Raw genomic sequence first — 12,636 nt, 5'->3', positions numbered from 1 at the left:
ACCCTAGCAATGTGCTCCCTGGCTGGCATTCAACGCCAGCACTGTGCTCCCTGGTTGGCATTTAATGCCAGCAAGATCTCTTCTCTAGGGTGTTCTGTTTCCAACGCTAACTGTTTCTGTTTCTATTCTAACTACTGCACATGATCACAAACATTAAAAAGCAAGGAAAACTCTAAAAATAAACTAAAATAAACTCAAATGAAAATAAACAAAAGAAATAAGAATAAATACTCTACTCATGGTTGGGTTGCCTCCCAACAAGCACTTCTTTAATATCATCAGCTTGACGGATAGCTCCTTTCAAGGAGGAAGATAGTCACAGAGGAATAAATTCTTACTCCTTACTAGGAGCGTCATTCATGTGCTCTCATGGATTAGTGTAATACGCTCAAGAGACATGATCTTGTTCACTGCATGAGGCAGGGTTGGGCTTGCAACTATATGCTGGTACCCCTTTTTGTCACTTCCCTCTTCCATGGTGAATACCATGATGAGATAAGTGAATACTACTATTTTCCATGGTGAGAAGCCTTCAGTAGGGATCTTCTTAGTTTTGCAGCCCCTAGGCATCTTCCTTTTGGGACCTTCCTCCTTGGTGGATAGTGTACATCCAACACCAAACTTACGTTTGGTCTTAGGAGGGATTGAATTGGTTTCAATCAAGGGAGGAGGCTTGAATGCTGAATCCTTTATGCAAGTTTCTCCTTTGTCAGGGGATAATGCAGGGTCAAAAACCTTGATCACCATCCAGTCCACATGCAAGGTAATCCTTGTTTCTTGTGCCTCTTGGATTCCCAGCTTCTTCATCACAGATGAAAGTATCAAATTTAAACTCAAGCCAAGATCATACAAGGCCTTGTCAAAAGTGATCTTTCTAATAGGACATAGGAGCTGAAAGCTCCCTATGTCTGGCATCTTCCTTGGTAGTTCATTCTGGACTAAAGCACTGCACTCTTTGGTCAGTACCATTATCTCATCCTCTGGTTCTGTTTGCACACCTAGGAAAGGTAGCTCTTGAGGCTCTTTCACCTCTGCAAGGGTGAGCTCTGTAGTAATCACAAGCTCCTCTTGCACGCTGATGCAGGCAGAAATTGGTGAATTAAAAATTATTAGAATATATGCGTTGCAAGTATAGTTCTTAACTCGCCAGAAATCCACTGCTCAATTTAGAAAGGTGTCACAGAAAATTGAAATTTAAAATACTGAAAGTATGAATCCCAGGTCGTCTCCCAACGAGTTGCAGGAAAGGGTGCTATTTTATTAATTAGATGTTTTCGAAAAGGTTTGAGTTGAGTAAATAGGAAATTAAATTGATGAAATTGAATAATATAAATAAAAGCCTTGACTAGGAGTTGATTACATGGAAGCCCTATTCTTGATGGAACACTCTTAAGATTAATTGACAATTGAGAGTTATTTCATTTAGTTATCCTTTACTAAGTAAGGGAAGGTAAAACAAGTTGGAATACTGTTCTATCCACAAGTCCCAATCCACTCTTGGGAGGATTGGTGTCAGGAATTAGAGAGCAAACCAACAATAACCCAATTACAATCTTTCTCTTGAACCTTCCAACTCAAGGGTTCCTTTCAATCAACTCCCCATCAAGTTAGGGAACTACTCACTCATTGTAAAGGTAAAATTCATAGCATATGAAAAGGAATTAAAGAAAGACATTGTAAATAAAAATTAAAATAGTCAATTAAAAATAAAAATGATCCTTGTGTTAAGTAATCCTAAAAATATTCCAATGGTAAAATTAAACAAAGTAAAGAACATGGAAGAGTAAGCCAAGTAAAGAAATTGAACTAGAATGATGAAGTCTTGATGAGGTAATAACTCTTCTCAATATCCCAATGCAAAAAGCTAGAGAAAATAAAATCCTAAGAACTATCAATGTCTAGAGAGAAAAACCTAGGGGAGGAGTAAAACTAGATCTAAAAACTAAAACTGTGTAGAATGAATGTTGTCTTTTGTTTCTGCATGTTCTCTAGCTCTAGTCTGCTGTTCTGGGCCGAAAACTGGGTCAAAATAGGGTCCAAAATTGCCCCCAGTGAATCCTGCAGATTATGCAGATCGCGCATGTCACGCGATCGCGTCATCCATGCGGACGCGTCACTCGCGATTTTCCTCGCCACGCGTTCGTGTCATCCACACCTCCGCGTCGCTCGTGCTTTTCCAGTCCGTGCGGTCGCGTGAGCCACGCTGCCGCGTCACTGCGATTTCTCCTTTTTCGCACGGTCGCATGAGCCATGCGGCCGCGTCACTTCTCCCTCATTATCTCCTCAATTTCTTGTGTTCCTTTCATTTTTGCTAGCTTCCTTTCCAATCTCCAACTCATTCATGCCCTATAAAGCCTGAAACGCTTAACACACAGATCACGGCATCGAATGGAAAAAAGGAGAGTTAAAATGCATAATTAAAAGTCTCTAGGAAGCAGTTTTCAGTTATGTAATAATTTCAGGAAGGAAATATAAATGCATGCTAAATTAATGAATAAGTGGGTAAGGATCATGATAAAACTACACAATTAAACACAATATAAACCATAAAATAGTGGTTTATCAACCTCCCCACACTTAAACATTAGCATGTCCTCATGCTTAATTAAAGGAGATAAAGTAAATAAGTATAAACATGCAGAAACTCATGCAATGCAATGCAATCCTATATATATGAATACAACTATATGATTCCTGTCCACTTGATCAAAAGTAAATAAGCTCTTCAAAACAATTACAAATCAAATTCCACTAATTCTATCATTATACAGTAAGACAGATAAAAGTGCAAGAAGATAGCTTATGAAAGCAGGGAACACGGAAATTCAAGCATTGAACCCTCACTAATGATGTATGTACGGTCTAATCTCTCTAGTGTATAGGGTAATCACTCTATCCTTCTCTAATCATGCTTTCTAACTTTTGTTCTTCTCCTAACCAATCAACAACAGTTAATATATCAATGCAAACATCATGAGGTCTTTTCAAGGTTGTAATAGGGCCAAGGTAGGTAGGGATACATGTATGGTCAAGTGAGCTTATAAATTGAATCTTTAATTATCCCAAGCTTCAACCCAACCTATATAACTTGCATAACCTTAGAATTCATACCTAGCTACCCAGAATTCCCCTTTTACATTCCATACTCATGTATCAACTTTTTATTTTAATTTTTATCATATGTGCATTGATCTTTGAATTCTCAATTCAGCATTGGGGTAATTTTGTCCCCTTATTCATTTATTTATTAAATTTTTTTCTTTTTTTTTAAATCGAAGCAAAAATAAACATAGCTTATCAATGCACATAGATTTTTAATTCTTATAGTTTCACATGAGCAGGTATCCAAATTCCCATTAAATTAACATCACACATTCCCTTAATAACTTTTGTTCCCACAATTTCCCATACTTAACTAGCACACACAATTCTATCTTAAGCTAACCAAAGATTCAAATTGGGATATACAATTATTTTTCCGCTTAAGGCTAGTAATGTGGTGAAATATAGAACAAATGGGATTTAAAGGCTCAAAGTGGTTAACAAAGGTAATTGAAAAGGGTAGGATTAATTTGGATGAGTGAGTTTAAACAAATAATGGCCTCAATCATGTGCAAGCATATAAATATAATAAATATTGGTCATATAAGATAAAACAAAATATAGATTACAATCATAGAGAAGTAAACACACAAGAATAAAATAATTATGGTTAAATAATGTAACCATGCATAAAGGCTCAAATCTTCACAGGCTGTGTGTTCTTTAGCTCAAAAATAATCATGTTCCAAATACAACTTCAAGCAGATTTATCATAAAAATTTTTAAAAATTAGTGAAATTTTGTTTCAAAGATAGAGTCTTAAAAGAAACTTATTGTCTTTTCAATCAAGTAGAGCATGCATGCAACTAACCTATTACTATGCAATTTATCCTATTCTATAAAAGAAAGAAAAAACTAACTAAGATATCCTAATTTATTGGTGCTAGGGAAGAGAAATTACCTCTAGAAGTCAGGTACTGACCGACCTCCCCACACTTAAGGCATTGCACCGTCCGCGGTGCCATCTGTCAGGAATAGGGGTGGGCTGGTTGCAGTATCTCCACAGTTGGGACCATCATGGCTCCTTGTGCTGGTAAAAGAAGTGGAGTCCGGTGTGTCTGAGTCCTTGAAGTGTCCCTTGAGTAGCTCCTTGAGGTGTTTGAATTGGCGCACATTACGACGCTCTCTTAACTTCGGTTTCTGTTCTTGCCGATCCAATCTTATGATTATCTGCTGGTGCAGTTCATCTGTTGTAGGTGCTTGTGGTGTTGAAGAAGGGATATCTTCAACCGGAGCAGTGGGAAGGCTTGTAGTGGCTGTTGGAAGTCGAAGGTACTTCCCCTTGGGGACATATTGATCATCCCGTGGAAGCATGGCTTTGGTGTCTCCAGCTTTGTAGGAAACTCCATTGTCTTCGTTCAAATTGCAACTTAACAAAAGTAGCAATATTGGGCAGGAGGATAAGAAGGTGTTCGTTGTTGTAACTCCTTTCAGCTAGAATAGGAACATCTACTCACAGTAGCGATTTGGAAATCGCGCACTGTCCTTTGCTGGAAAGGCTTTCTCCTTTTCATCAACCTTTATGATCCTCTTAACTCTTTTTGTTGAGGGCTTGACTGCAGTTGAAGAAGGCTCTACCACTAGTGCTCTTTTAGTTTCTCTTCTTGCTGGAGGTTTGGGAGTAGCTTTCTCTTTTCCTTTCTTGGTGGCCATCCTGAAAAGGGAAGAGAGAGTAAATTGAATTCAAAGAGATATATAGCAATGAAGAGAACGAAAAAGGATGGTTATAAATGCATATTAAAAGGTAAATGATGTTAACACACGCTCATGAGTACATGTGAAAGATCATTAATGAAAAATAGTTAGTGCATATGATGACAAGTGAATGCAAGGTGTTTATTGGCATGCCGGCAAAGGGCGTGAGTAGCATAGACCAAGCATTACTTTGTAGCAAACCATCACGTTTGTATTGACAATTAAATTCAATTAATATAATAGTAAAGGGAATTTGTGAAAAGCAAGCATTGAATAGTAGAATAACATAGAGAAGTGCATAATGCCATATGGGCTTTTTCACAAACACAGAGCATGCATGGTGAATAAGGTATAGAAAGGATTAAAGTGAACATGCAAGCAACCCTTTAAAGAAAATAATATATAATTGCCAAATAATTTGCAACAATCCACAAGTATATAATGAAGAATAATGACTCAAATAAAATTCTAAACCATGTAAAAAGGAAAGAAGAAGAAAGAAAATATGAATAATGAAAAGAAAAAGAAAAGAAAAGAAAATAACATATAAAAGAAGAAGAATGATAGAAAAGAGAAGGATGAAGAAGAAAATAAAACCTTGTTAATGGAGGTGAGGGAGAGAGAGTGAAAGGTGAGATAGAAGAAAGAGGGGAGGAGGAAGAAATAAGGAGGGAAAAGAAAAAAAAATAGGATTTGGAGAAAAAAAAAGATATGATATTTGGCAAAATTAGGAAAAATGTGCGCTGCAAGCGACGCGATCGCATGGGGCATGCGGTCGCGCGACTTGCGCTTAAGATGATTGACGCAGTCGCGTCAGTCACGCGGTCGCGTGACCCAGTTTGTGCCAGTGGCGCGAGGGTTGCCTCGCACTCGCACAACTCTCTGCTCAAAATCATTGAATGCCAAATTTTAGGTGACGCGATCGCATGGGGCACGCGATCGTGTGAGTGGGCAATTTATGGGGTACGACGCGGCCGCCTGGGCACGCGGTCGCGTGAGGGGGATTGCACGTCCAGCGCCAGCCCAGCACCACTCTAGCATAACTTTCAGCTGTGCACCCTTGCTACGTCGAAAATCAGGGCACGCGGTCGTGTGGGGCACGCGGTCGCGTGGGAGGTCATTATGCCCATACGACGCGGACGCGTCGGCGACGCAGTCGTGTGGGCTGATGTGTGCCACTGGCACTCCTCCAGCCATGTTCCAGCGTGACTCTCTGTTCGTTTTTATTTTTCTCCCCTCTCCTTGCGACGCGGACGCATCGCTGATGCGGTCGCGTCGCGTGGCATTTTTTTTTTCAAAAATAAAAAATAAAAAATATGTAAATGCAGGTGCACGAAATATACTAATAAAGAGAAGAGTTATTGGATAAGAAAATTAAAAATAGAGAAAAGAATGATCATACCATGGTGGGTTGTCTCCCACCTAGCACTTTGCTTTAACGTCCGTAAGTTGGACGCTCCACTAGCTCAGTCTTTGGCTATGTGGGGATCTTCCAAGAGGAAGATCTCGAGTTCCTTATCTTTCTTCCGTTTTTCGCCATGGTACAGCTTTAAACGATGTCCATTAACTTTGATAAGCTCTGAGCTCGAAGGATGGCTAAGGTGATAGACTCCGTACGGTTCGGCCTTCTCTACTCTGTATGGACCTTCCCATCTTGATCTCAACTTGCCTGGCATGAGCATCAGTCGAGATTTGTAAAGGAGGACCGAGCCCCCAGGTTGGAACTCTTTCCTCTTGATGTTCTGGTCATGTACAGCCTTCATCTTCTCCTTGTGTAGTCTTGAGTTCTCATAAGCTTCTAGGCGAAGGCTCTCCAGTTCTTGCAGTTGCAACTTCCTTTCAGCTCTGGCTTTCTCAATTCCCATGTTGCACTCCTTGACTGCCCAAAAGGCTTTGTGCTCTATTTCCACCGGGAGATGACAAGCTTTTCCATAAACTAAGCGGAAAGGACTCATCCCAACGGGTGTTTTGTATGCTGTTCTGTATGCCCAGAGTGGATCTTGTAGCCTGGTGCTCCAGTCTCTTCTATGTGGTTTTACTACCTTCTGCAAGATACGCTTTATCTCTCTATTTGACACCTCGGCTTGCCCATTGGTCTGAGGATGGTATGCTGTCGCAACCTTATGAATTATCCCATGCTTCTTCATTAGTCCTGTGAGTCTCCTGTTACAAAAATGGGTGCCTTAATCGCTCACGATTGCTCGTGGGGATCCAAAGTGACAGATAATATGGTTTCTCACAAAGGAAACAACAGTGTTAGCATCATCAGTGCGGGTAGAAATTGCTTCCACCCATTTGGAAACGTAATCCACAGCTAATAATATATAAAAATAACCATTAGAATTTGGAAATGGACCCATGAAGTCAATGCCCCAAACATAAAAAATTTCACAGAAAAGCATATATTGTTGAGGCATCTCATCCCTCTTAGATATATTACTAAATTTTGGCATGGATGGCAAGATTTACAAAATTCAGCAGCGTCTCTAAAAAGAGTAGGCCACCAGAATCCACAGTCCAAGATTTTTCTAGTAGTTCTTTGAGGACCAAAATGTCCTCCACTCTCAGATGAGTGACAGGCCTCTAAGATGGATTGGAATTCTGATTGAGGCACACAACGTCTAATTACCTGATCAGTGCCACATCTCCACAAATATCGGTCATCCCATATATAATATTTAGACTCGCTTTTCAGATTGTTTCTTTGATGCTTAGAAAAGTTTGGAGGAAATGTGCGGCTAACTAGATAATTAGCTACAGGTGCATACCAAGGGGATACTTCAGATACTGCTTGCAGGTTATCAAATGGAAAATTATCATCTATATGAGTAGAATCATCCTTAATGTGCTCAAGGCGACTCAAGTGGTCTGCCAATAAATTCTAGTTACCACTCCTATCCTTTATTTCTAAATCAAATTCTTGTAATAGCAGTATCCAACGTATAAGCCTTGGTTTGGACTCCTTTTTAGATAATAGATATTTTAAAGCTGCATGATCCGAATACACTACTACTCTAGTACCAAGTAAATAAGCTCGGAATTTATCCAGAGCAAAAACAATAGCAAGAAGCTCTTTCTCAGTAGTAGTATAATAGGACTGGGCAGCGTCTAAAGTCTTAGACGCATAAGCAATAACAAAAGGATCCTTACCTTCGTGCTGAGCCAGCGCTGCTCCTACTGCATGGTTGGAAGCATCGCACATGATTTCAAACGGCTGGCTCCAGTCTGGTCCTCTCACAATTGGAGCTTGAGTCAGGGCGGCCTTCAGCTTATCAAATGCTTGCTTGCAATCTTCACTGAACTCGAACTCAAAATCCTTCTGTAGTAATCTGGATAAGGGAAGTGCTACCTTACTAAAGTCCTTAATAAATCTCCTGTAAAAACCTGCATGGCCAAGGAACGAACGGACTTCCCTCACAGAAGAGGGGTAAGGTAAACTAGAAATAACATTCACCTTTGCTGGGTCTATTGAAATACCAGTATTAGATACCACATGTCCTAATACAATCCCTTGTTTTACCATAAAATGACATTTTTCAAAATTCAATACAAGGTTTGTATTAACATATCTATCTAATACTTTAGATAATCCATCTAAGCAAAGGCTAAAAGAATCACCATAAACGCTAAAATCATCCATAAAAACCTCTATACAGTCCTCAATAAGATCAGAGAAAAGACTCATCATACACCTTTGGAAAGTAGCTGGAGCATTGCACAAGTCAAAGGGCATTCTCTTGTAAGCATAAGTCCCAAAAGGACATGTAAAAGTGGTCTTTTCCTGATCCTCAGGAGCTATATGAATCTGGAAATAACCTGTGTAACCATCTAAAAAGCAATAATGTGATTTACCTGAAAGGCGATCCAGCATTTGATCAATGAATGGAAGTGGGTAGTGATCCTTACGGGTAGCTTGGTTGAGACGCCTGTAATCAATGCAGACTCTCCAAGCATTCTGAACTCTAGTTGCTATGAGCTCTCCATGCTCATTCTTCACTGTAGTGACTCCAGACTTCTTGGGCACTACTTGTACTGGGTTAACCCATTCACTGTCTGAAATGGGATAGATGATACCTGCCTCCAATAGTCTAGTCACTTCCTTTTTGACAACTTCCAAGATAGTGGGATTCAATCTTCTTTGGGGTTGACGGACAGGTCTTGCTCCCTCTTCTAAAAATATTTTATGCTCATATACTTGAGGGTTGATGCCTACTATGTCTGCCAAACTCCACCCAATTGCCTTCTTGTGCCTCCTCAGTACATCAAGTAGCTGCTCTTCTTGTTGAGAAGTAAGTTCCCTTGCAATGATAACTGGAAACTTCTGCTCATCTTCAAGATAAGCATATTTGAGGTGTGGAGGAAGAGGTTTTAATTCCAACTTCTGATCATGGGCATGCTCTGGATTGTCTGGAACTTGTGAAAATACCGAAGTGCCCTCATTGTCAATCAAGAGGATCCCCACACTTGGACCTTGTCCAGTGTGCCTCTCTTCTAATTCTTCCTTGTGAACTGTAGCTACAGTTTCATTTATGACATCACACTGGAAGATAGAATGATTTTTTGGAGGGTTGTTTATGACTCCATTCAGATTGAAGATTACTATTCGCCATTTATTTCAAAAGAGTATGTTCCTGAAAAAGCATCCAATTTGAATTTTGATATCTTCAGGAATGGTCTTCCAAGTAGGATTGATGATGGCTTATCTGAGTCATTATGGGGCATCTCCAAGATATAAAAATCAGTGGGAAATGTAAGCCCTTTAATGTTCACTAAAACATCTTCAGCAACTCCAGCCACTGTAATAATGCTTTTATCTGCTAACACAAAACGAGCTGCCGACCTTTTTAAGGGAGGGAGCCTCAAAATATCATATATAGACAAAGGCATTATACTAACACAGGCTCCTAAATCACACATGCAATCATAAATTACTACTCCACTAATAGTACAACTAACTATACAAGGACCTGGGTCACTACACTTCTCAGGTAATCCTCCCATTAAAGCAGATATGGAATTACCTAAAGGAATAGTTTCTAATTCATGAATTTTGTCCTTATGTATACATAAATCTTTTAGAAACTTTACATATTTAGGTACTTGTTGAATAACATCAAAAATAGGAACGGTTACCTCAACCTTTTTGAATATTTCTACCATTTTAGGATCGGGTTCCAGCTGCTTCCTGGGCTTCCTTGAAAGTTGTGAAAATGGAATGGGAGTGGTGTTTTCTGCAGTGTTTGCGCCTCTTGGTACTTCCTCCTGTGGTTGGGCTTCTTCTTTTTCAGTTATGTCCTGTATGTCCTCTTCCTCTTCAACATCTTCTATTTCTACGACCTCTTCAGCTGAGGCGTGCTCTGGTGGGCTTGGCTCCTCCTGATTCCTCTCCTGTAGTGTGGTTCCGGACCATAGGGTGATGGCATTAATGCCCCCCTTCGGATTGGGTAATGGTTGAGAGGGAATTCCAGTGGAACTTGAAGGTTGGTTATTGGAATTTTGCATTGATCCAATCTGTGAGACAAGAGCTTGCAAAGTAGCGGTCATACCATTCAGACTGGCATTAATGTTATTTTCCATGGTCTGTTGACTTCGCTCAAAAAATTTTAGTAACTCTTCATTAGGAGACGAAGAAGGGTGAGTAAATTAAGAGGTCTGCTGTTGGGTATTCTGTGGTCCTTGGGACTGCCTCAAGTGAGGTGCTCTGTAAGGTTGGTTCTGCTGCCTATTGTTGTTATTATTCCACCTCTGATTTCTCTGATTATCTCTGCCTCCTCTGTTATTGTTGTCCCTCCAATTCTGGTTAGAATTGTCCTGCCATCCATGGTTATTATTTCCACCTTGATTGTACCCTTGGTTGGGGCGGTCGTAGAAGTTATGAGTTGATGCCACCATGTTGTCTTCCTGTTGGAGTTGCGGGCATTCATCAGTATAATGGCTATAATCAGCAAAAATTCCGCAAATTCTCTGTGGGACTAACTGTTGGTTTTGCTGTGGTGAAGGAGGTTGAGCTTGTTGAACTTGTTGTTGATTCAATTCCATTTGCTTCAGCAAGTTGGTCATTTCACAGATACTCTGAGTTAGAGCAGCAGTCTCTCTGCTAGAGGATACTTCTGCAACGACTTTTGAATGGCCTTGCTTCTGTCTGTGGTTCCTAGTAGATTCAGCTAGGTCGCTGATTAATTGCCATGCCTTATCAGCGGTCTTGTACTTCTTCATAGACCCATTGCTAGCACTTTCCAATGTGGTCTTATCTTGGGGCCTCATACCCTGTGTGATGTAGCTGAGTAAAACTATCTTGTCGATCATGTGGTGGGGGCATGCTTCCAGAAGACTATTGAAGCGCTCCCAGTATTCAAAGAGAGTCTCATTGTCATCTTGAACAATTGTGGAAATGTCTTTCCTCGGTTTATCAGTAACTTCAGATGGAAAGAATTTCTCCAAAAACTCTTTTCTGAGCGTATCCCAGTTGGATACAATTGTTAGGGGTTGAGTGTAGTACCACTCTCTTGCTTTTCCCTCAAGAGAAAACGGGAAAGCTTTCAGCAGAATTGAAGTTTCATCTGTACCATCTCTCAGGTGCTTGATAGGCTCTTGAGTAGGTAAGCCATGAAACTTGGGCATCAAATTGAGCAGTGCGGTCTTTATTTCGAAATCTGTAGCCACCGCTGGGTGATGCGCTTGAAACGGTTGCATTGTAAAATCAGGGGCTCCTTCCTCCTGGATGGTAACTCTTCTGGCTACCACCATGTTACCTGTACGTAAATCAACCGAATTAGTAGAACGGGGGCTGGTTTCATCCTCAGATGGCGTTTCAAATCCGCCCTCAGAGAGGACTAATCGACGCCGAGCTTGCCTTATTCGTGAGATGGTTCTTTCAATCTCAGGATTGAATACTGGCAAGCGTGGATCAGGAAGTGAACGTGTCATCTAGCGAAAGAAACATACAGCTCATAGTAGCAAAATAAAATAAAATGCAAATAAATAAATTCTAATTAATAACTTTAGCACTCTATTGCAACTCCCCGGCAACGGCGCCAAAAATTGATGCGGGCAGAAATTGGTGAATTAAAAATTATTAGAATATATGCATTGCAAGTATAGTTCTTAACTCGCTAGAAATCCACCGCTCAATTTAGAAAGGTGTCACAGAAAATTAAAATTTAAAATACTGGGAGTATGAATCCCAGGTCGTCTCCTAACGAGTTGTAGGAAAGGGTGCTATTTTATTAATTAGATGTTTTCGAAAAGGTTTGAGTTGAGTAAACAGGAAATTAAACTGATGAAATTGAATAATGTAAATAAAAGCCTTGACTGGGAGTTGATTACATGGAATCCCTATTCTTGATGGAACACTCTTAAGATTAATTGACAATTGAGAGTTATTTCGTTTAGTTATCCTTTACTAAGTAAGGGAAGGTAAAACAAGTTGGAATACTGTTCTATCCACAAGTCCCAATCCACTATTAGGAGGATTGGTGTCAAGAATTAGAGAGCAAACCAACAATAACCCAATTACAATCTTTCTCTTGAACCTTCCAACTCAAGGGTTCCTTTCAATCAACTCCCCATCAAGTTAGGGAACTACTCACTCATTGTAAAGGTAAAATTCATAGCATATGAAAAGGAATTAAAGAAAGACATTGTAAATAAAAATTAAAATAGTCAATTAAAAAAAATGATCCTTATATTAAATAATCCTAAAAATATTCCAATGGTAAAATTAAACAAAGCAAAGAACATGGAAGAGTAAGCCAAGTAAAGAAAACGAACTAGAATGACGAAGTCTTGATGAGGTAATAACTCTTCTCAATATCCCAATGCAAAAAGCTAGAGAAAATA

This window comes from Arachis ipaensis, chromosome B7 (genome assembly GCF_059453495.1).
Source record: "Arachis ipaensis isolate K30076 ecotype BB chromosome B7, ASM5945349v1, whole genome shotgun sequence".
Lineage (NCBI taxonomy): Eukaryota > Viridiplantae > Streptophyta > Magnoliopsida > Fabales > Fabaceae > Arachis > Arachis ipaensis.
The sequence above is the reverse complement of the archived record's forward strand: the minus strand, read 5'-3'. Positions refer to the sequence as shown.